The sequence below is a fragment of the Micropterus dolomieu genome, linkage group LG22 (genome assembly GCF_021292245.1).
Source record: "Micropterus dolomieu isolate WLL.071019.BEF.003 ecotype Adirondacks linkage group LG22, ASM2129224v1, whole genome shotgun sequence".
NCBI classification, from domain to species: domain Eukaryota; kingdom Metazoa; phylum Chordata; class Actinopteri; order Centrarchiformes; family Centrarchidae; genus Micropterus; species Micropterus dolomieu.
This window is the reverse complement of record NC_060171.1, coordinates 15,575,888-15,601,032: the sequence shown is the minus strand read 5'-3', so window position 1 is coordinate 15,601,032 and position 25,145 is coordinate 15,575,888. Positions and strand designations below refer to the sequence as shown.

Here is a 25,145-nt window from a genome sequence, read left to right as displayed (position 1 = left end):
GGGGGGGGGGGGGGGGGGGGGGGGGGGGGGGGGGGGGGGGGGGGGGGGGGGGGGGGGGGGGGGGGGGTATTCAAGAATGGCTAGACAGTTTGCAATCTGCTGTGAGAAACAGACAAGACAACATTCACTCAGCTGGTGTGCAGAAGACAGAATGGCACCAGCACAGCGCCAGCCAGGCACAAAGCTGGCCAGAGGCATAGGTCACAAATGTTATCACCTGCCCTCAGTTGACATGCTAATTCTATCTCCATCATCAAGGTCAGGTTATTGTTTGTTTTGTCTGGGCTGAATCGCCAGCTTATTGTTAGTGGACAAGCAGGTTTGGGTAGAGAACGAACCCTAAGCCTTCTATCAGCTTTAGACCACAGGCAAAGTTATTTATTTATGAGAAAGGTATTTATGAGGTGTGCTAATATAATTGTTTTCAGAACCAGTCTACATACCATGTATTTCATTAAGCATGTCCCCGTGCTGAGAACCAGTCCGATTACTTATTAGATTAGTCATTCACATATAATTGCCATTAACATCTTTTAAAACAGAACTTTTTAGCATATAGTATAGTTGGATGTTGTATAATAAGGTTAGAGCGAACAGGTGAGGAAGGTGCAGTGGCATGCCCTTGGACCGCTGGCTTTTTCAGAAGTACCCCAATGAAAAAAGTCCCTAGCACACTTAATTTGGCATTTCCAATTTTTAAGCTAAACAATGTCCCATTCTCTTCCTCCATTACTCTCAAACCAAAGGTAGCTACTTTGAGTGACTTCCTGCATGTAGTTGACAGCATTCACACTCAAATATGAAAGGTGTGATGCATTCCATCAGTCAGTGTAATTTATGGATGTGAGTCTCTCGATTGCAACATTGTTTTAGTGGCACCTGCCTATACACACACGAGAGAGCCTTCCCAAGTACACTGTATAGCTTCCAACTGAGACAGAGAGCTTTGAACTGTGACTGATGAGATGTCTGAGTATGTTCAGGCACAGTGTTAAAATGCTGTGAATCAGCTAATTGCACTGATAAGTATAATGGATAATTATAATGGAGGCAGAGCTGAGCCAGTGTGAGCTGGCATAGTCGTAAAAAGAGCCAAAGGAATGCCAGCACGGCATCACAATGCAAGAAAGGAAAACTCACAAACCATGATCACCACAGTGCTTTGTCAGGAGAGGTGGTTTTAATAATTTAGTAATGTAAAAATTTACAATTTAGTAATGTAAAAATTTACAATTCAATAATTTACAGGGACTAGCTGTGGTGGTTGTCTGTATAGACATAACATATGGACTTAGTGTGACTCTTCAGTGCGTGGCTGCTTTGTATGCGTTTTTGGTGTATAACTTTAGTTAATTTATAAAGATATCAAGATCTCAATTTGAAACTTCCACAATAAACTGTTGTACTACAAAATAAGTAACTAGCTTTATCCACAACTTTACAGTTGTGGTAATCAAAAGCACACCATCACCCCCCAGTGAGGTACACAAGTTCTTGAAAGATTCCACTGTCACTCGCAGAGCTCTTAACTTCACGTCTCAGTGTAACTGCAGGAATCCTGGAGCCACTTGGGAAGTGCAGTGTAAGGTGATCTGGAGTCATAACGGCTGTCATACTCTACATGGGGAGCTTAAAGCTGGGACCAACCAGCCAATGGCATCCTTCCAGTTTTGTAACCTATCGGGGAATTCTCAGTAGGAGATTCATTCTAATGTAGCTCTCTCAAAATATGGTCACTGTGCAAAAAAAAAGAAGATGAAGTGGCGACAATGATACATGAAGCAAAGGACAACAGGATGACCCTGTTTCAGTAGCTGCAGCTAAAGTCTTTTCTTACTAAAAAAGTCATTGTTATTTTTTGTGCGAAAATAAAATCACTAAGTTGACAGCCTAATACTAGATGTTATGCACATCATACAGATAAACAAATGTCTGACAATGATAGAACAGAACAGAGCAAAAAGACACATAATTCACAAAAGTTTAATTAAAAAGAGATCTGTGGAATTCAAGGGGAAAAAGCTGTGACATCTTTTTTGGTTCTTCTGCTTGTTCCATCTCTCCAAAATGCAAGGGTGATATTTTGAACACCCAAGTGTTTTACACTTTAATCTAATTCGAAGAAAGTAAGCTTTAAGCCACGATGCTTTTGTGTGCTGTAGTTTACAGTGCTAACATATCTGTGGCAGAGAATATTGTTGAAGGAATATTTGTGCTTTATTATTCTTTACAACCATTTTTGCCACAAAGAGAACTAGAAAAGCCCTGGGTGGAAACGGTGGTTCATGTGATCCATTAGTACCTTAACATTTTTATAATAAAACATTTTCCCTCAACAACTTTATTAGTGATTTCACAATAGCCTCCCGGCACATGCATGCTCCCAAGCTACATGTTATTAAACATTTCCACCAAGCCCAGTAATCACAGTGACATCTTGTTCTTCATTCCTTTGGTGTGCCATAAAAGGGTGAATGTTTGTGTTGGTATTGGCATGAGTCCTTGTCTGTATTTGTGAGTGTTTCTCCCTTTCAGAAAGCACACTTGATCATGATTGTGTAACTCTGCAGCACGGAGGCAAGGATATTAAAAACAGATGTGGCCTCTTAAGATGAATATGGGAGGGAGGGGTCTAGTAGTGGGGGGACGTGTGGGTTCTGGGCAGAACATTCCCCCATTATTGATTGCTGATCCTCTGGTATGTTTGTGCTATCAGTGGGGTTCTAAGGGGTAAGATGATAAATTGAAATAGTAGGGGGTAGATGGACAAGGGAGAATTCAATTGAGAGTTGAATTGAACTGCTGGAAAAACAGCAGTTCAATTCATAACAAGATACGGGAAGTTAAGAGTTCATCCTCCTTGTGTTGAACTTCCTACTTTTTAGTAGCATTTTATATTAAACTACCTCCATTTAAATTGTATCCCCAGGCTATTATTAGGCTCTCCAAATACTGACAAACCCCACCACTTAATCTTTTTCCCTATTAATCGGTATTGACTCCTGATAATCCCAATGCCACCCAATGCCACACACGCGCTCATCACCTCCTCCACCTTTCACTACACTGTAGAATGGAATTCATTATTGTAGGAGGATACTCTGTTACACTTCTGCCCCCTGACACACACGCTGACACACATACCTGCATTGTCTCAGAGCGACTGTGGAAACAACACTGTTTCAGACATGTTTTATCTGTGGCAGGTTGCAGTGTGAGGCAGGGAAAGAAGAAAAACTTCCTTGTGAAAGTAGGAATGCAAAGCATTTTCCACAATGCCACACTGCTGCAATTACTCCAGCGCCTGGTGCCGGGCCAAGACAATGAGATGACAGCTTGCGGTGTTGAGGGGGAGAGCAGTTCAACTCCCATCTCTCTTATGTGTATTGTGGGCCCGCAGTAGACCTCTACGCAGTAATTTTGTTTCTCAGACCTCTACATGGCAGCCTGCTGTGTCCAAAATGAATGTAATTCCATCTGGTATGTGTTTTTTTCATCATGAGCAAATGTTTGAAATATTGTGCTTATATGTGCTTTGTGTGCATATGCGTGACGTTGTGCATGTTCACATGAATGTCAGTATGTAAAGTATCTACAGTCTGTATTAACTGTTCAAGCACTGATTGTCTCCTAGGTGTCCATCTCCTCTGTTCTTTCTGCCCACCATGCTGACTGATATTTTTCACTCTCACTTGGCAATTTACTGGCACAGTCCTCCTCTGTGAAAAGAGATAGAAAAGAAAAGAGGAGAGATTAGCCAGGCTAGGGGGAGTGAGGGATGTGGGAAGGGAGCTTGCTGCTGCCAGAGTGTCTGCCTCCCCAGGCCTTGTCCACTGCCGCCAAGGGCCGCCTGCCCTCCCGCCGCTGTTATCAGCTGGCTCAGCAGCGGCAAAGAAACGGCTAAACAAGGCACTGTTTATCTGTGTAGACTGTATTCACTGCACATCCCAGCTGCTGGACTGCGGCACCACTCAAATCTGCCCGGCTCTGCAAAGAAAAGGCCAGCAGACCTGCTCTCAACAACAGTCTGCATAGAGGTGCCAGGGGTGCAGATCAATAGGCGACAGTGTCCAACACTGCAGACCCGACAGCCCAACCTCTCCACCCCAGCGTCCCCCAAACACTCCCTTTTCCCTATTCAGCATGGTACATGTGTATGTCTCTCTGAATTACACATTTTGAGGCCTGTTTGAATGAGCTGGTTGTACCTTCCATCAAAATTAACATGGCTGATTCATTGCTGCTGACTCATTCAGCAAAATACTGAATTGACATTGCCATCAGACCATTGATCCGGAGCTGAGCGGATTATGTTACAACCTTTAATCAAAATTCATTGAAGTTGACCTTAATGGTTGTTATGTTACTTATGTTGTTATGAAGTGTATAATTATCCAGCGAGGTAGATTTCATTGAAAATTGTGTAATATGCACTAAGAGAACTAAAACCATATTAAATTATTAGACATATTTTGTGATGCAAATATGCTGCACTGGCTACCAGTTAATTTAGGATTTGTTTGTTTGTGAACCTAGATTTAAAGGAAATTCATACTTGAATTTAACTATTGTTTCTATAACAGAAATTTTGCTGAAAAAGTCTCAGAAGCACTTTCCTATAGCTGACCCAGCACCCAATGCAGTCCACGGGTAAACACAGTTTACTGCCGCAAGTTCAGTGCACTCCGCAGACATGTTGAGTGAAGTTCTATTCCTTATTTTCAGTAACCATTAGTCTCACAAAACTCAGTCGAGGGCCTACCCAAAGGGCTGCTCAGATATGCTGGATCTGTAAGCACTCTCTCCCTCTTCACACACACACACACACATGCACACACAAAACCATCCCTCTCTTATCTGTGGGCCGAGGAGCCCTGACTCCAGCCTGTGCAGACAGTGCTATCTAACTGGGCCATGTCTCTATATACACAAGGAAATCACCCACTCCTCATGAAGAAATTAAATCTGCTTCAGACATCCTGGCCCTGTGCTGGGGGAGACAAAAAGAAAAAACATATTTTGAAAGGCTAATTCAGCTTGATACTAGTCACACACTATTCCTTGTTGAAGAAAAAAAACTACCGAAAACCGCTTTTAGTATTAGAACAAATCCCTTTTATTCCTCTGAACAAGGACAATGTCTTTGTTTTTGGCTTATGCTGCCTTGGGCTCTGTCCCAGGCCATTTATCTCTGAAGCATGACACAAGCAGTTGCATTTCATTCAGACTTTTCACCCGATGAGCTGGGTTAGCCTTTTTCTATTCTTGTTCATAGCAAGAATCTGCTTTTCAGTCACAGACGGTGTTGTGGTTGCAGTGCTGTTTGAGAGTGAGACGGGACAAACTGACATATAGGCTGGGCAGAGCAGACGGTACGGTGCCGGAGGCAAGAGGTCATAGGGAAGTGAGGATGGCTGACCTCTCAACAGTACAAACTGTTTAGTGGTGTTGACTTAACATTGCCCTGACTCTAGTGGTTCTCACCCTCCATTTTAGCTGACCTGTCCCGAGTGTTCGCTACAGGAGAGATCAGCAAGATTCCTCATAATAGCCCGATGCGAGACCCAACACAGTGGGAGTTCTTCGACACTGATACTCCCAGGATCCTCAGTGGCAGAATATGCTGACTTATCAACACCACTTGATGAAACACGTGTTTTGGATTCCTGGAGAGTGTTTAGTGTTTCCATGTCAGTCAGCCTCATCACTGCAGGAGGTGTCACAGCTCTCACATCTCCAACATAGCTTCGAATTAAACACTCCTCTGTATTTCATCCTTGTGGTCATGACGAAGGAAGGAGACGCCCTGCCCAGTAATTTTGTAATTGTGTATTTATATGTGAATACCACAAAAACTATCTAGACTTAGAAATAGTAGAGTTGAGGCTTGCTTAGGGTCTGTAAAGTAAATATGTACAAATGGCACAACATAATATATTTTCCTTAAGCACTTAGTCAAACTCCATCAGTAAACATCGGACAAGATGAGAGCCAGCAACTTGTTTCACTTTTGGGAACCATGAGGAAGTTAGTTAGTTTGTGTTTACAAAGCAGACAAAACAGTCTGAAAGCCCTGCACCATGAATAATTGATGATTATTCAAAAGATGACTCACATTAGTGGTTTCTATGGCAATGAATCTTTTTGTCATTGTGGAGCTATGCGGAGTATTAGGCCTTGGCCTGTTCCCTGCTTCTGGCTAGATGTTACAGAGGCCCTTCAGAGAGATGCACACACAGACTTGAATCCGAGTCCATTGTAGTGGACGGGACATCATTGGCCAATGTTTCATGTTAAGGACAGGATGGCTGAACTGTCTCACAATAGGACAAGATGAGCTCAGTTATGAGTATTTTTTTGTGTTTGCAGATGCAGATTATCAAAGTATTTGGATGGGTGCTACTATTTTCTAATTTGAAGGGCTAAGATATGTTTTCAGTGGTTCAGGCCCAACACATTATCATCAAAGATTTTGTTACATATACATTAACCGGTTGGGTAGTGTGCATGATTGATAGACATTAATAGATGTTCCTGTGGAAGTATACAGTATATGTTGCAGTTTCACTTTTAAAGTGAATTCCACACTTTGTCAATCTTGTAATATTTCACCAGCATCTTGCTGTGGTGTGTTCTCCAAATCTTGCCCATTCATATCACTTGCCTTTTTAACTTCCCAGAAGTTTAATATCGCCAGTGCTCTTAATCATTTCTGTCTGGAGGAGGCCTGGGTGACACAGCGGGTGTCTCTGGATCAGGCTAGAGAGAGTAGAAGGGCTTACGTTTTATCACTGGTTTGGGAAACACTGGGCTGCAATCACTGGGAGAAAAGATGGTTCTAATTACAGGTCTCTCTCCCGTCTCGTTCTGTGTGTGTGTGTGTGTGTGTGTGTGTGTGTGTGTGTGTGTGTGTGTCGCTCCCTCTCTGCTCCTCTCGTTCTATCTATTTAGTTTTCTTTCTGTTATTCCATCTCCCTCTCAAAAAGCTGAAGTGTTCCTTTGTCAGCTGTTGTGTGGCTTATTTTGAGTTTAGACACAAAACGTAACAGTTCTAAAGAGAGTTTTTTGATGTTGTACACTTTATCTGGAGAAATGGGCTCACAGAAAGAAGTGAAGAGGACAGTGGGTTCTGTGCAGCTTCAGCTCCAAGCTACTCATGAAACAACATCTGCTGCAGCACACCAGGCCAATGATAATGTTGTGTTTCAGTAATAATGGCTGTTTTCACAAGTGTCATTTTGAGATTATGATGTACTGCTTACTAACTACGTAACTATGATAGACGAGTGTATTTTATGAAAAATTAGTTGCTGCTATTTTATGTTTTTTTGTGGACCACCAAACATGATGACGTACCTTCCATTGCAGATACCCACATATGTCTGGCAACTGTCACTGGATGGTAAAATTTATACCAAACTAAACCCACAGACAAAGATGGTGGATTATTTTAGCTTCCAGGTCCTACAAGGGCTGTTTTAAAAGCTATCCTTCACGTAGGATGATTGCAGAAATGCGTGGAAAGAGAGAAATCAGAGAGGCAGTGGTGAAGGAGGAATAAGAGTAAGGGAGAGAGAGGTAAAGGGGTTGAGGTGGAAGAGTTGAACTAGAGAGGAAAGAGAGGGGGAATGCAGGATTAGAAACTAAAATCAGTGTGGAGAAAGGGATCAGAGACCGGGGGGAGTGAAAAGAGAGAAAGAGACAGCAGAAGGAGAAGGCGTCTGCACCGGCCAGCAGGCCATGGCTGTCAGTGGCAGGGCCTCTCTCCCAGCACCAGGGGCTCCAGGGCTGTGGCCACATAATGAAGGCTTGTTTGAGTTCACATTCAAACATCACAGAGAGCGCCTGGAAAAACAGTGCCCCACGGGCTACTTTTATTAACCCGGCTAGGATTCCCAGCCTTCAACCCTGTGCCAAAAGGCTTCCTCGCTTCTCATCCACACACACACACTATCTGTCTGGTAAAAATGTTGTCATGTTGAGCCTGGAACCTTTAGCAGTTTGGTTGTCTGTCTGATGGTGTTGGAGACTCTCCTCTGTCTCCCGACTGTGAGAAAATTAGCAAAGCTCTTTTCACAAGCGAGGTTCATTTGAGAATGAGACTTGCTGCACAAGATAAGGTTTAGTGCTATTACACTTTTCGTTGTTTCTATCTCATGCCGAAGCTCAACTGACTGCACTGCTGTTTGTCTTTTCTCTCTCTACCTCTCTGTCATAACACACACAGGCCTGCTGAATGATGGCCCTGTGAGGTTCACTGGGGAGGATATTTGACTCAGGATTTTCCGATAATAGGATTTGAAGCATGCTTGCAACAGATAGTGGTTTTGTGGTAAAGGAAAGGAGTTTGTGATCCTGCTTCTGTATATAAATATAGCAGCCATGTGTACCAGCAGTTATAATCTGTATTCCTGCTGCTGCTATGAAGATGATTCTGGTTTTTCTTTTATGACTGGAACAATAGACTATATGAGAACCAACAGTGTTTAACTCTGTCACTTGTCATCTGGGTAGTATTAGAGAAACAGGCCTTTGTTTCTTTGATTTGTAATATGAATTTTAAAAAATACCTCTCTCAGCTGGACCTAGTTGGAAACATAATAAAAGAAGTAGGAAGGCTTTGTTGTTAATTAGTTACCTCGGAGTTGAGCTTTAATGACATGTAACCAAGGGGGCTGGTTGAAATGCAGCATGGGATAGAAGTCCTCAAATTTTTTCCCAGGGTTGCATGTTTGAGGGGGCCCGTCAGTCCTCTGGACTTGCACAAATCCCCTTAAAACCCATGGAGTCACTGATGGTGTATCAGGCCCCTGGATCTGCTATGTGCAGGGCTGGGTGACGGGCTCTGGTCCGGAGCCAGCCAGGGGGAGAGGACAGCTACTGTGAGGGCGCCCGGAGAGCTGGGAGTCATTCAGCCACAGAAACCCTGTGTTTGTGTATGGAGCACAGTGCTCTTATCTGCCGCCTGTACTGACGCCACACTCTTCCTGTTTCAAATCTTTGCTGCTGATTTTCTCTTCACTCTTGCCTCAGCCCAGTCCTGTTGTTTTTTGGTGTTCTTGTTCTTTTCAATAGAGATTAGATAGAGTTGGCTGTGGCGACACAAGAGGCAGAAGCATTGCTGGTTTGAATGTGCGTAAATGTGATAAGCAACAAAATAGTAGCCTGTTTTAGGGCTTTCAAATTATTTATTAATTACAATTACTCCCACAATGTCATTGATTAGATCACATGTAATAATTCCATGAAAAGCATGTACTGTTTTAGAAGACACCTACTCTCTTTATTTAACATTGAGACTCAACAGCAGAACAAGATAAATTCTACTACATAACAGGTTACAACACAGCAGTTTTTATAAGATGTTAGAAATGTATGTACATCTTGAGATGAAACTTAATAGTTACGACAACTCAGTAAAACACGACTGACGCTATATTGATTAATATATTTTATTTTTAAGGGCTGTAATTTGAAAAATTATACTGTTTGCATAATTGACTCTTTATGTGCCCCCAGAGCTGCACACAAGGTATCCAAGATACAACAGACTAGGAAGCAGGAAGTGTCCCAGACGACACAAGCACAGGTTGCACATATAGTATTTCAGACCATTTTTGCCCACTGCATTACAACACAACTACACATTACACTGGGAACATCTCACCTGTGGTCAGTCACTGAGTGTTGTGCTTACCCTGTACTGATGTGCAAGTTACATGACCATCAGTAGCCTGCAATTGACTTTAGGCCTGGGAACATGGTAAATGTTCTTTGAATTTATTGATTTTACATAAAGTGAAAGGCGTGAATAGAAAAACAACAACTCAGCAGCCATTGTCTGCAAGGTAAATTGTTTTCCATCAATCACATACACTAAAACTGCATCCTTTGGGAACAGGTCTGGAAAATATACAATATGTGGCGGACATATGATCAATTATGGCCACAAGCCCTCTGAGTTACTGAATGTCTGTCAGTGACTATATATCTTGCTTATGAACCAGGTTAACATGTTATTGACCATTTGCACTTGAATAAATGAAACCGGTATCTAAATCAATGGTGGTATAATGAAATGCCAGGTTAAATAAAAAAGTTGTTCTTGTAGGACGGTTCTGTGACTGATGCCCCAAAACATATTGAGCAGGTAGTTGCTTCAAGTTTATGGATGCTTATACAGTTTACATTGCATCTTCATCTTGTACCGTTTTTTTCTCTGTTCATTTGTATTGTTTAGAATTACAATGCTTAATGTGACACAAAAAGGTAATTATACTTTATATACGGTTAAAAAAACATGTTGACAGAAATAAATTCAGTATGAAGTAGATCAAAACTGATTTCTATTGCATAATTTGCGTACAAAACAAGTTTAGCGACTGTGGGAGGTGTCTATCTTTTTTCTCCTGCTTTGTAAAATCAAAAACAGCCATCTAAAATACATAAACACTGACAGAGCTCCCTAACAGTCCCGACTTGGTATTTGCAAGCGTCACTACCAGTCTTCCTCTCCCCTGTCTGGCCTGCCCAGCTGCCTGGATGGCCGATTTTGATGGCGCCAAGCGCTCTGCAACTCTGCCGTAATCAGGAACAGCAAGGGGCAGTCTCTATCACAGAGAGTTTCTTTCCCTTTCCTTTGTTTTCCACAGATTTCCTTCCTCGTTTTCTTAGATATTCTCTCCCCACTGATGTAAGTCCAAACAGAGGCCTATTTAGAAAGTAAACAGTTGAATGAGGAGAGGTTGGCGTCCATGGAGTCAGGCGCAGAGCGGAGACGTCTCGCTCCACCCGCCCTGTGCTGACACAGCCTGTAAATATACAGCATGACAAATGGCATGGCTCTGCAGCAGTCCCCCAACCAATCTCTGGCAATCAGGCCTGATGCCGGAGAGGCTAGCCGACAGGCTGTGTCTGATTCACTGTCACAAGAGACACATTGTTTATAGGACAGAGAGACACTGTAACACAAACACTAATACCCCTCGAGTGGGTGACACATTGGGAAAACCCTTGGTTTGTGGCTCCAGCGTTGGTCTCAAGGCAAACATTGAAATGAGACATTTGTTGCAGTTCTTCATTGAAAAGTGTGTTATGCTTTGTGTCCCTTTTGTGTATCCTGCTGATCAATCACTTTCCTATAACCAATTTTTTTCCTGGCTCTCTTGGATGTCTCTAGAGGCCCTGCTCTGGTTACATCCGGCATAGCTTGGCGGCTCATGTTTGGCTTCCACCAAACGTGTGTGTCTGACTATGATATGATCATATATTTTCACCATAGCAAATTTATTTTCATGCTTCTCTCGAAAGGACATGCTCTGGGGGAAAATCCATCTTATGAGAGCTTTTAATAACAATTTTTTTCCTTCACTGTATATTTGTGTCACTTTTGGCAATAACCTTGGCTATCGTACTTGCCCTAGTTATGTGATAACTCTAAATAACTAAGTAAAAGGCCATACATGGGGAAAGTACTGGGATGTTGATGGATCTGAACTGTTTTGGAGGCAAGGTTTAGAGAAAGGAATGTCTTTGAGGAGGAGGGGGAGGCAAAATAGAGTGTGGAGGCCCCTGGGGGATAAAGCTCAGTTTGACCTCTAAGGATAGACCTGCAAACTGAAATGGCCACACAAATGCCGGCTATGCTCTCTACCAGGATTTCCTTCCCTTCTCCAGGCCCACATCAACTGAAGCACCAGGGACATGGGCCGCAGTGGGTCAACTATTGTAAGCGCTGAGCAGGCTTACTAGCTGAGGTCACACAGGGAGTCTGTGAGCGCCAGACTGGCAGGCGATCCACAGTTTCCTCCGAGATAGGAGATCGAGTAAATCAGAGTTAGAAGTCGTTACCCTTTAAGAGTCCTAATGACCACTGCTCCTTTCCCCCCAGCACACAGCTTTGTCTGAGATGTGGAGCATTATGAAGATGGTATATTTCATCCATTTTTCATCGACTGGTTCTCCTTTCAGGATCATGATATCATCCTGGTATCATGGCTAACTTAATGCAGCCAGTATCAGTGTTGTGTTATGTAGCATTAGCATATAGACTGGCGCTCCATTAGTCATGCACTGGACTTATGCCCCACATGGATACTGTGTTACCTCTTAAGAGGATCCATTTTTCACAGGCTGCCGAGGGCTATAAAGACAAGAGACAAACCAATTGATTTTAATTTGTTGGCAGTGTCAAGGGAGCCTGTTGGAATAGACACGTAGAGATTCATCTCCCAAAGCACTAGTAATGACAAGACTGTAATGACAACTAGCTGATCAGGACAGAGCTGCTGCTGCTTGATTCTGACCACACTGTATGGCATTATCCATATCTACAGATAAAACCTACATAAAGCCTTGAAGAAGATTATTATTGTCACATACACATTGCAAAATGTATCCTCTGCATTTAACCCATCCCTTGAAGGGAGCAACTCAACTCCAGATTGAGATGCAATTGGGAATTGAATCCACAACCTTCTTGCTGTGAGGCAACAGTGATAACCGCTGCACCACCATGCTGCCAACAGTGAATAGTGAATAGATCATACATTTAATATCTGACGTTTGCAGATTACAGTCTCCTCTGTTTACACCTGACCAGCTCAAACTATAGGAACATGCTCAGATTATCTACATTTTAGACACAAAAATCAAACATATTTGATGTGATGCCAATAGGTCTGAGGCTCTGACAAGAGGCAAGAGATTTTAATCCTTTCTACTCTTTTTTGCCCAAATGCAGACTCTTCACAGTGTTAAAAATCAGTCATGCTTAGATCAGGGTTGTAATCAGTTTGTATTTTGCGCTTTCCAAGCTTACAGGCTAACATAAAAGAGTCCTAACAACAGTGAGCGTTTTGAAGGAGAAGTAATCACCTGGGACCAAACATGTTCTTCTTGGGACTGAATCCATTAAATCCAGATTTCAGTGGTGTGTTATCATCATGTTGCTTTTAGTCATTACATAATATACACTGCTATGAAAGATTTGATGAAATCAAATTCACTCCAATCTGAAAAGAGTTTTAGTCTTGTATATAACTCTTGTATAATACTTTGGGTATAACTCTTCTGTCTCTCTCTTTTAGCTGAGGGCTTCATTTAGAAGAATGAATTCCATATGTTTTTTCACAGCATTTGCTATGTTTTTTTTGGAATCAGTCCAGAGAATAATCTTGGTAGATGTGCTGAGTTAGTCATTTGCCATGGGACATTGAATTTCACTTATCTGTAATGTGTAACTATGCTCCAGGTACGTCAGGAATTTTCAGACATACTGTAGGCGTTCTCAACAATGTGTTTCTTCTCAAGCTTAAAGGAATCCCAGGGATCATTCACTCTCTTCCTCTTACTCTGACTCACTCTGAGGCGTGCACAGGTCCAGCTAGGATACAATGGAGCTGCCTTGTTTTCAGTACATGATTCAATGCCTCCTGTTCTCCTCTCTTATTGATGTACTTCATGGGGCCCGGCAGTGGAAGTGTACCATCGGGGACATTAATTAGCCTTCCTGCATAGTACCAAACAAGTGACTCTTCAGGGAGGACCTAAGACAGGGTAGTGCCTAGGCAGAGTGGAAAGTGTGCCCTTTGTGCACAAGTAAATCATCGTCAGAGACAAGGTCACAGAGCTGGCCCCGCTGTAGCAGCAGGGCTTAAATCAGGGTGGGTGGGTGAAGAGAGACAGTACAGGCTACATAATGAAAACATCATGTTCCTCTGGACATGGCTGCTGTCTTATGTTTGCATAATCTGCTTAAACAAGCTCATTGAAATATATGAGCTACATGTGGATAATGGAGGATATATATGAAAATGGAAGATGTTTGTCCCTTTCTTTGTATCTTAGGTCACTAGTCAGGTCTGGGAGCTACACAGTGTGCTTGTCCTGACTGAGCAGGCCATACACTGATAGTGATAGTGAATCGGTCATAATCATTATCTGCTCTGTGGCAGTGAGTGGCTCCCACTTTATACAGGCGGCTCCATGACTGACCTGTCATGGTGTGGCAAGGCTCTGCTTAGTGGGAGAACCAAATGCTGAGGGTTGGGGTCATTCAGTGTCTGCCGCCTCCCTTGAATATATGCATGCCATTAACAGCAATGGCTCTGATGACATGTTCTTCCTGAACTGGCCGTGTCTGAGCTCTTTTGCTTCGGCTGGAGGTGCCTGTGGCCTCTGGTCTTGAGGCACTTGTCTATTTTGGGAGGTCATTTGGAGCCGGACACTCCGTCTCCCCAATGCAGCCTGTCTCCTGATACTGCTATCAACTGCCGGCTTTTAACAGGGAGCCACGGCAATTTACTAGAGTGACGCCAAGCAAGGCAGTTATCAGGACCCCAACACCAGATTAGCTTGTTGGTCTTCTAATGAGCATCCTTGAACAGGGAAATGGAGGGGGGGACTCACGGAGCACAGTAATAACACTATTATCTGTGGTCTTGACAGAACAGGAAATACTTCTGAAAAAATGCATCATCTAAGAGGAAATGCAATTCATTTCAATTTCGTAGAGTGGCATTAGGAAATAAAAAAAAAATCAATTGCTGCACACTATTTAATATTCTTTCATGTTTGTGTATAAGAACTATTACATTTTTGGCTCCATTCTTTAACAGTAGAGAGGTAATAGGAGATTGGGGCGGGGGACAAACAGGCAACATTGTGATCAAAGTATATGGTACGCACCATATAAACCACTAAGCCAACCCAATGTCGCGTGAACTATTACATTTAAGATATAGCCAGAATTTTTGTTTTAAAACATTCAAAAAATTTACTCAGTGTAAAACACACTTCATTCAAACAACAGGAACAAAATCAGACTTGTTAGTCTTTCCACTGTTCCTACAATCACCAACTCTGGTTTGGTCGTAATAAAACCTTAATTTACTGAGTCATATGTGAAAATATTCTGGCTCTACACACTGATGCCCAACCAACCTCTCGCTCCTCTCCCACTTGAGGTGAAATCACCTCTGCACTGTATTCCCAACTGGCCTCCGTTGGTCTCGAACTGGGAGGCTGCTGTGCCTGGTTCTGTTGCCCTCTCGCCCGGTTCCAGTTCTGGTGACCATTCAGGACTCATTCAGCTAAAAGGACCACTAAGTTAGTTGCTGAGCTAACTAGCTAACAGCAATTAACAGCAGTTGTCACCTGATATGTGATATGCTGCCCCCTATTTTTTGGAGTATAAATTGGGCAGGTGGAGCGTAGTCTCAGTTCTTACACATTGTATCTATAAATTCCTTATCATGATTGATGAGTATTTTTCTCAATACAAGCCATGTTTCTTCCTTCAGGTTTACACAGTGCAGAACCCAATAGCTCATTTAAGGGATATTGTGTTTTTTCCTACTTACTGGGAGTCTAGCGAAGTCGTGGATGTATTTTTATGCCTCAGCGTGTAGTCAGGGTATGTTAGACAGTGTGCATTGTAGCTTTGCTCAGTTACTAGACATCTGCAGCATCAAGTAGCAGGTCCTCTCAAATGTATCACTAAAGATGGCAAGCTGATCCGACTATATTTTAAATGCATTAATTGCTTATGTATTTATGAAGTCACTGTTATTTCACTCGCTTTATTTACAAATGATTTTACATTGAAGATCCTGTAAACTTTCTATGTATTGCTGAAAAACATAATCACTCATTCAAGCCATTTATCAGGCATATATCACTCCTATTTACATGCATCCACGCCCAAATGTGTGGTCTAGAAATGTAATCCCAAACTACAATGTAACTCTGAGAATGTTTTCTACTTTAAAGAAAAATTGGCAACAATGCTATGCTAAAGGTTACAGAGTATTAAACCCTCAACAGTGAAGAAGTTTTATTTTCCAATTTTGATTAGAAATACTACTTGATCTGATAGACATCTGTCAATGGAGCAAAGCCAGACCAACAGCAATGTTCAGAATGACCTTCAAACTGTGCACAGATAGAAAAATGCACCCATGACTTTGTCATACTTGTAAGTAGGAAAAATAGTAGCACAACCGCACTGAACTGAAACTCCAGCAGATGTATTACACATGCACAACAAACTATGACGAGAAAACAGCAACTGATCTCTCCCACCTCTTTGTTTTGGTTCTCTGAGTTTGCCAGTCAGATCTGGAGTGAATGACTCAACTCACAAAACTAGTCTCTGCCGTTCAGTGTGGCAACTGAGTTTTAAACTGGAGTCTGTGGCGTGCCCGGCCCTGATGTCTGTAAATTAAGTTAAAAATCATAAAATGTGTCAGTGCAGGGGTGATGTCATACTTGGCATAGTGTTACACAGTGGATTTTAGGAGGGTTAGATTTACTAGCATTCGGGAAACATTAAAAAGTGCAGTGGTTCACACTAAGTGCCTACTCTCTGTAGTGTTTCCCCAGCCCCCTCCTGACTTCATGCAATATACTGCCACTGTTGGTGCACAGCAGTAAAACAGATATACAAGAGAACCTAACACAATATAAACTGAAATCATTGAACAGTGTATTCAAGCAGGAATGGCGTTTGGTGTTCTCAAAGCACATGGAAATAATAAGTTATGACTCATCTAGATGCAGAGAATAAACTTTCCTGAGCATTTGCAACATGTGAATGTTATGCCAATGTGGATGTGTGATATCTTCCTGAGGTGTAAAAACCTGTGTACTGCCAGTTGGTTTTGGCTCGAGTTCTCCTCTTCTGGAACCGTATTTTCATTTTTATTCTGCTTGTATTAAGGGCCACAGGCTGTCTATCTTGAAATTTATTAATGCATTAGGCACATTTAGACTGTTCAGTTGGACTTATGCAGCCAATTCTGTGGTAGTTAAAATTTTATAATTGCAGCCAGCTCATCTTCACTAGGCAATTACAGCAGCATATTAAAAATACATAACATCAGATATCCTTTAGTACATTTCAGTGAGTGGGCTGTTAAGTGGATGGAGGCAGCTTGCAACAAGGAAAGTCCCCTGTAGATAATTCAAACACCTGGAGCAAGATGGCGCCCACACAAGAGAAGCGGTGGCACATCTTGGATATTTGACAGCCAGTGATTATGTTGCCTATTGACTTAAAAAGCATCCAACCAAATGGTGGTGTTCCAAAACAAGAATAGGAAGGGTGGGGGTTGCATTGGGTCGAGACAGGGTGTGACTCCTGCCACAAGGCTCGTTACCTTTTCTCTCAGACACGCCTCTAATTTGAAGCCAAGAAGAATGTAACCATGATTAAGATGAAATCACACTGGAGAGACAATGCAATTAAATTTGTGATAAGTATATAAAATGCAGTCTGTCTCCATCATCGAATGAAAAAATGCACATAGAAAAGAAATATGTTATTATTGTCAAAATATTCCTCGGGTTTGTCTCTATCATGTTTCCAACGTTCTGCTGACTTTCTCTTTTAGGAAATCAAGTCAATAATACACATAATGCATATTATAAAACGCATGAGCCACTGATATCTTTATGGCATGTAGTCTACATAATCATTGCAGTTTCTATCTCCTTATGGTAAACAGTGAAATATATAATTTTGATTATTTCTTAAAGTGCACGTACGTTTGTTTGTGTGTGTGTGTGTGTGTGTGTGCGTGTGTGTGTGTGTGTTTGTGTGTGTGGACTGCAGACTGTGGACAGGATTGTGTGCTGATCATGTTATGCTCATGTGGTTGGTTGTGACTCCATCCTCAGACTTTAATCTAAGTTTGTGTTTGCAGTCTTTGAGGTGTGGATTAGTGGGAGTGTTGAGTCAGGCCCAGGCAAGGGCCCGGGAGGTCAGACCGGAGGGAGGCCCACGTAAGCAGGCTCCAGTGCTGCTGAATTGGCCGATAATGGCCTGGATCAGAAGGAATGTGTTCATGGAGCCTTGCTACTGACAGCCGGCCCCTGGGGACATGAATTACTCTGACTGATACAAAAAGAAAATGACAAAAACACTGCCTCAGGCACTGTCTCCCTGGACTCCTTGTCTCCAACACAGCTAAATGAATCAAATTGCCTCCAATTAAAGATTTTATGCTTCTTTCCCCTCAGCTGTTCCATTTTCTCTCCCTCCTTCAATGATTCAAAAACACTTATCACTCTGTCATTGTAGTAAAAGAATAGGTAACAGACAATAGGTAAGCTTTGTAGTGTTATTGGAGTGTGTGCACATGTGGTATGCAAAGGTTTCTCTTCTACCTATTTTTGTGAAAAGAAATGGTTACATAACTTATAGAAGCTATAGAAATAACTTGTTTGAGGTGTGCTAAAGAAATGCAGCCTAGTTCTGCAATAAATAGACAATGGCATGAATATAAGCTTTTGATGAAGTTGTTTGGTTTTGGGGCTTAAAGATGTTACATTTCTACATACATAATGTATCTAGAAAGCTTGATTTATAGCTAGAATGTTTCCCAAACCACACCCCTCTTAAGTGCCCTTTACTCCTAAAACTGCCACTCTTTCATAGTTTGTACTTTGGAAATTTTAACCACATTGCAATCTCTGCAACGCCTTGATCCTCAACAGCCGTGTCAGTCAGGGTTCACTCTTCCCTCAATGCCCTGAATTTTTTTGTAGTAAAATTCTTTTTTTATAGGTCTTAAATTCTATGTATTGCATTTGTTTTCCCTGATTTAGTTGTTGTTTATTTAGTCTACTTTCCTTTCTGTTTAAAACACTTGTGATGAAAATCTCACTCATGCCTTGCTTGGAAAGTTCCATTACAGAGACATTTGAAATAATAATGTATTTTTAAATAATGTAAAATAAATAAATACATTTTTATAATATCAAATGTTATTTGGAATTGATGATCATATCAAAATATATCTTTCAACTATCAATCGCATGTCACATTAAACTGTATCAGTTTAGTTTTTTTATTAACAGCTCTAGCATATTTTTTATCATAAATTATATTGTTAAAAGTGTCTGTCTATGTGTATAACTTCTTCGGTACATTTGCTAAAGATTCAGTTTACATGGGCTAGCAAGCCAGGCAGTCTAACGTTACTGCATTCTCCAAAGAGGACATTAATTGATCAATTAGGGAGCCAGACAGCTGAGATCACCTTCAAATAAACTGCAAATTAATTAGGCCCATATTTCATCACCACAAATTTGCTATGGGACTGAGCATGCTGTCTTCCACACCGGTTCCCCTAACCAAATTAAGTAGATACTTTGTGTGGCTTAATATACAGCCTCCATCACAGGTTAACACTTTTAATGACACTGTTGAGTAGTTAACACCAGTATCCCTATTGTGGCTGCAGCATTCACCTCAGTTCCCAGTGGCACATGTTGGCATTGCGATGGTATGCTATATTTCAATTAACACATTTATTTTGGATTAGAAGCCTGGTTTGAATGCTATTAGTCTCAGACATGAAGTCACTACACTAATGGAGTTTAAACACTAGTAATCAACTGCTACACAGAGCTAGTTTGTCAATGTTCTTGATGTTGTCTCTGTGCGGTTTTGTATTCTGACCTAAGGAGGTTTACACTGGAATAGGACGTAGTAGGAGGAAAACCCTTAATTGTTTGTAATTGCTTTTTTTCTTCTCCTTACTTTATAAGTTGAACAATTTGTATATTCTATCTCTCTGCCATGTTTAATGTGAGTTGGTCACCCACTTTGTTGGAAGCGTCAGTTGGGAGCTGGGCCTGGCGTGACCACTGCATTATTACCCTGGGGTCTCCAGGGGTGCATGGGCCTGGACCTTTACAGGGAGAGGGGCAGGCTAGGGGACAGGCCTGTGTGAACAGCTGTGCCCTGTTTTAGATCTGCGTACTCAGTTACCTCTTACTCTTTGAAGATGTCTTTCCTTACACACTTTCACACATGCAGCGCACATTAGTAGAGTAGGGCTAGGATATGACTGTAGGATGAAAAGTTCAAATGCCTAAACTTTGATTTCTCAATTTACAAAAGAGCCAGATGTTGTTGGTGGCTTTTTAAATTGCATCATTAGTGTCTGAAGAACTTCTTGAAAATTTGGCTCTTTGCTGCTACAGGAACCAACTGTGTATCCACATAGCTAGTAATTGTCCAATTTAAAACCATAAAGTTCTTTGTAGAACCACAAATTGTTCTATGTATAAGCAATAGTGGTTTTCATTGCACTGTAACACTGGAGCACATGGCCATCATGTGGTACAAAAGATTGTACATTCATATTGAGCTGCCACAGCAACATTTCAGAGAGATAACCTCAATCCTATTTTGAGCAATGGTTGGCTTGACAGTTCTGTGTCAACTCTGACCCCTTTACACCTGGCATTAAAATGCAGCTCATATCCACAGTATATTTTTACCCAGATTACAACTTGGTGCCCTGGTGATGGCACAAAGACACAAGATAAGACACCTGCCTTTAGTGTGAGCGACCTGGGTTCAATTCCCCACTGTGACCCATCCACCATTGTGTCCCTGAGCAAGACACTTAACCCCTTGTTGCTCCAGAGGCGTGCGACCTCTGACATGTATAGCAATTGTAAGTCGCTTTGGATAAAAGCGTCAGCTAAATGAGTAAATGTAACTTTCTGAATCTTCTCTGAGCCAACCAACTTTTTGTTTACCCCTCTCTTCAGCGGTGCACTGATATAATAGCTCAGCCGCAAAGTGAAAATGAACATTAAATTCCACCTGTCATTGTTTCTTTGCTCTACCTGTCTTCATAATGAGTTCTGTTATTTTAGTACTGTACATTGAATTTAACTCAACAGCACGTTCATTCACCAAAAACACGCACAACACATAATGGACACACTGCCTGTTTGCATCAAACTTTTGATGTTATTTGCTGAAAACTGTACGGTACTGAAACGGTACGTATTTCCTCCCATGTAGTTGTTGTATGCGGATTGACAACAGAATTGCATTTACCATTGTATTCAATGTGGTCACAATGTGTCCCTGACCACCCCCAGAGGTGGATCGCAATCCGTGGATAGACTGGATCGCAATCCGTCCTCAATGTGTCTTGGGGATATTTACACCTCAACTTCATGTGGTCAAGCACTATCCAATTACAATCCGATCACCCAAAACACATTTTAATGCCAGGTGTAGGTGGGGCCTCTGTGGCAGTGGAATTGAAATGCACGACATAAATCACATAAAAAACATCAGCTTGGTCTGATAACCACAAAATGTAGGAGCTTCTGACAGCCGATCTCCTTGCTGTAATAGTTCTGTGTATATTTGATAATACTGCAGTGTCAAAAATCACCAAGTACCGTGATTAATTAATGATTCAGCAAAGCTTTTACTTTCGTAATTTCAAACACACATCATTTGAGCTGATGTACCTGCAGCATCTCAAGCTGCATCAACATTAAGGGAAGGAACACTGTATTTTTATTTCCCTCTATTTTGGCCTACACTTGTTCTGCCTTATTATGGGCTTGTCAGTAATCTATGAAGCACTTAACTGCACTAACCTGTATTAAAGGTGCTATACAAAAAAAAATTGATTGCAGTTAAAAACAACACTTTGTCATAATAGTTCTGTTGAAATAAATAAAACTAAGAAGGTATCAGCTATAACTAACAATCATAAAGTTGAAAGATGGTAGAGTTGTGGTGGAAGATCATGGGGAACCTAGCTGTTTATTTGAATCACCCATTGCAAATCTTAAACACTGGACCAATCAGGTGTTATTTCACCGGTTATGTATCCTTCAGATTCAGATACAAACATCATGTGAAATGTGTCCTTCAAGTCCTGCCAATAAGCTGGGTGTCTTGATTGATGACACAGCTGTCCTTTTCAGACCATGCTGCTACTGTCTCTCGGTCGTGCCGCTTTGCTCTATACAACATCAGAAAAATCAGGCCCTACGTCACTCAATATGCCACCCAGCTTCTGGTACAGGCCATGGTTACCTCTCGCCTCGACTATTGCAATGCCCTCCTAGCAGGTCTTCCAGCTTGTGTGGTGCAACTCCTACAAATGGTTCCGAACGCAGCAGCGCATCTGGTTTTTGATCAGCCCAAAAGGATGTATGTCACTCCATTGCTGTGTGACCTCCACTGGCTACCCATGGACTCCAGAATCAGATTCATGTCACTAATGTTTGCATACAGAGTGACAACTGGGTCTGCACCCATCTATCTAAACTCCATAATACAAGTTTGCGTTCCTTCTCGGCCTCTACGCTCCTCCAACGAACGCCGCCTTGCTCTGCCATACCTTCACAAAAAGCAATCCCAGTGTTTGCATCTGTGACACCACGATGGTGGAACGAGCTACCACATGCCATCAGAGCAGGGGCGTCCCTCTCTAACTCCAAGAAGCTCTTGAAAACTCATCTCTTGGGCATTACACTTGGGCATTGCTGGTACCTGATTTATTGTAGCCTAATAAATATGACCTTGAACATCAAAATAAGAAGATTTTTTTGACAAAGTATTTTGGAAAAAATAAAAAGCGTGGCTCGGTTTGCAGCAGACAGTGTAATAGGGTTGGGCCGATAAACGATGCCATCGTCCATTGGCGATGGCTGACAGACATCTCGACGTTGAGCAGGCATCGTGATTGTACGGTGGATTTGTGTCAAGAAAGGAATACGTAAGAGAAAGTGAGGAAGGTAGCCTATGTCAGCAAAGGTTTGCAGGGGGTCATACATTGGTTCTGTTTTAACAACTTTGCTTTCAAGAATAACTTTGACTATTTGTCTACATACAATTAACTCACTATAACAGTGACCAAGTCAAGACCCTCTCACAGCGTCACTGGATCATCTGTATGTAACTTATGCTGTACCAGATTCAAAGCATCTAATATGTCTGCATGCTTCCGATGCTTTCAGACATTCGTCTCACGTGAATCACTTCCAGCAGCACAGGTAGCAGAGCAGACAGCCTCGGTGACTTATGAGCCAGCTGGGTTTTCCTTTGACTTAATTGAAAATTGGATGACACTGATTTAAATGAAGCGGTACACTGTAATAACAGTTTTCTTTTCCTTGTCTGACATGTGATTGAGTTACAAAGGGGAATGCATTTGCAACAGGTGCCTCTAACACAGTGCAGGAATGAGGGCCTCCATGTCCACCCTCAGTAACCTCCCTCTGCCCCAAAGCCTGAAGGCTGCCAGGGTAACCTGATTCCAGTTCAGACACTGGCACTCTCTGCTGCTGCAGCCCTCTGAGTCTCCACTGGTGCAACCCTGAGGGCTTCAGAGATGTCCTAGTGAAGACAGTGTGCGTGCGTGGTGCGTGCGTGTGTGTTCATTATAAATTTGTATTTGTGTTATTACAGAACATCCTTTAAGATTCACATTTCATAGTATAAAGTGTGTTGGTAATATTTCAAATCCTGAAACAAATAATAAATAACAAACAATACTTTCAATTTGTCCACGGTAACGCGTGTAATGGCGGTGCAGTAAAAGTTTCAAATGTGCTTTAAATTAACTTCCAGAAATTGAAAGAATTACCAGAATTAATTAGATGTGTCATATGTGTAATATTAATGAAGAGTCCTGTGTAGTTGGAATCTTTTGAGCACATCACCAACAGCTAAATAATTCTATTTAATTCATGACAAATTCAATATTAGGCGGGACTTTTTTCACCATGGGGTAGGGCTTCAAGGTTACTCTTGAACTTTTGCTTCTTGGATCATGTTAATACATCTGTGGCTTTCCCTCACTGATTTCAGAGCCAGGAAATTTTAACTCTTACAAGGCCAAATTAAATTAATCTGTGGTAAGTGTAGTCCTTAAAATAATCAAATGAGTGTCATAATGATAACAGATAGTTGATAGCATTGCCGCTGAGACATTTATTTTATTTTTTCACTGTAGTGGAGTGGTACCTCATGGATATATATATATATATATATATATATATTAAAAAATGGATGAGGGACACCATGGCAGTCCATTCATTCAGATTAAAGCTGCTGAGTGCATACCAATATGATGGGTGACCATAATGTCTGCACATTAGTGTTTCTCTCTGGCAATGGCATGAAAATAAGATAAATAATGAATATATAACAAATAGTTCCATATGCACTGCTGTCCTTGTCACTGCTAACTATAAATACTCTGATGCTACATTTTTGATATACATACATAGTATGGTATATCATAGTATGTTCTTGCCAGGGTCAGAGTAGTGCCCAAACAATAAATCAAGCCGGTCAATATTAGCCAGTACAGAATCCCCAAATTTATTATTGAGGTAATTTAGAGTCTCCATCACATAGTTTATCCACCAAAGGCAACTGATACATTTATTGTACAACTGTAAAATGTGCCTTTTAGTACATTTCTTTATGTATCTTTATCTGGTGAAACTAGTAAGTCACAGCCAGAGTATCCAACCAAATAAAATCCATGCCTCCCTTCAGTCCTCCCTCCAAAGCCACTCCCCCTAAACACATTTTCATGTGCAGTCAGCACATGGGATTGCAGGCAGGTAGGCAGGTGAGCCAGGATGAATACCTGGTGTTTATCAGAGCATTTGATTTATTGATTCTGATGTAAAAGTAATTTCAACAAATATAACAAACATGCTTCTGAAATAAATTGCCTACCCCAGCTTTAAATACTAAACTGAAAGCAATGGTTACACATTCATTTTTTCTGTGTAAGTCATTCACTAAAGTTACTGCATCTGTAATATAATTTAATGTATTGTAGTTTTGTTTTTGAAAGGAGGGGCTGATGGCTGGCAGTTGTCCTTATTCAAGTCTTGTTCTGCTATGGCTTTACCTTTATTTTTCATAATCCTCCTAAAAAAAATCACAATAGCAAATTTGGCAAGTGTCCATATCATGCAGTTTCCAATTGATGCCCATATCCACATTGAATAATAAAAATGAACTCTGACTTTTTAGTGGGGAAATTAAAAAAACAACAACAATATACTCCAATGCACGAAAGTTCCTCTGTTGCTGTTTTTCTGCTCATAACAATCATATCCTGCCAAGCCTAGGTTTTAGTAACTTTAACTTAAAAACTAGAAGTAGGTGTTTCGCCTTTAAGAGTTAAGAAACTTGAAACCTTGTTTGCGCAACAATCAGTGCAGCTCACAGCCGCCAAAGTGTCTAGACTAGCACATGATGGTAGTCAGCCAATGGCTCCACCGCTCTCCTCGGGGGCCCCGTGTGTGTGTGTGTGTGTGTGTGTGTGTGTGTGCGCGTATGTGTGAGG

General features: G+C 41.6%; 1 long non-coding RNA gene across 1 annotated transcript in view; it reads left to right on the top strand.

Annotated features, from left to right (window-relative positions):
• LOC123962097 overlaps positions 1-18,666 on the top strand; it is a 46,390-nt gene extending 27,724 nt beyond the window's left edge. Inside the window, exon 4 of the long non-coding RNA XR_006822849.1 lies at positions 17,706-18,666. This is a non-coding gene — a long non-coding RNA (uncharacterized LOC123962097). The remainder of the gene's footprint in view (positions 1-17,705) is intronic.
• The last annotated feature ends 6,479 nt before the right edge of the window (positions 18,667-25,145 follow it).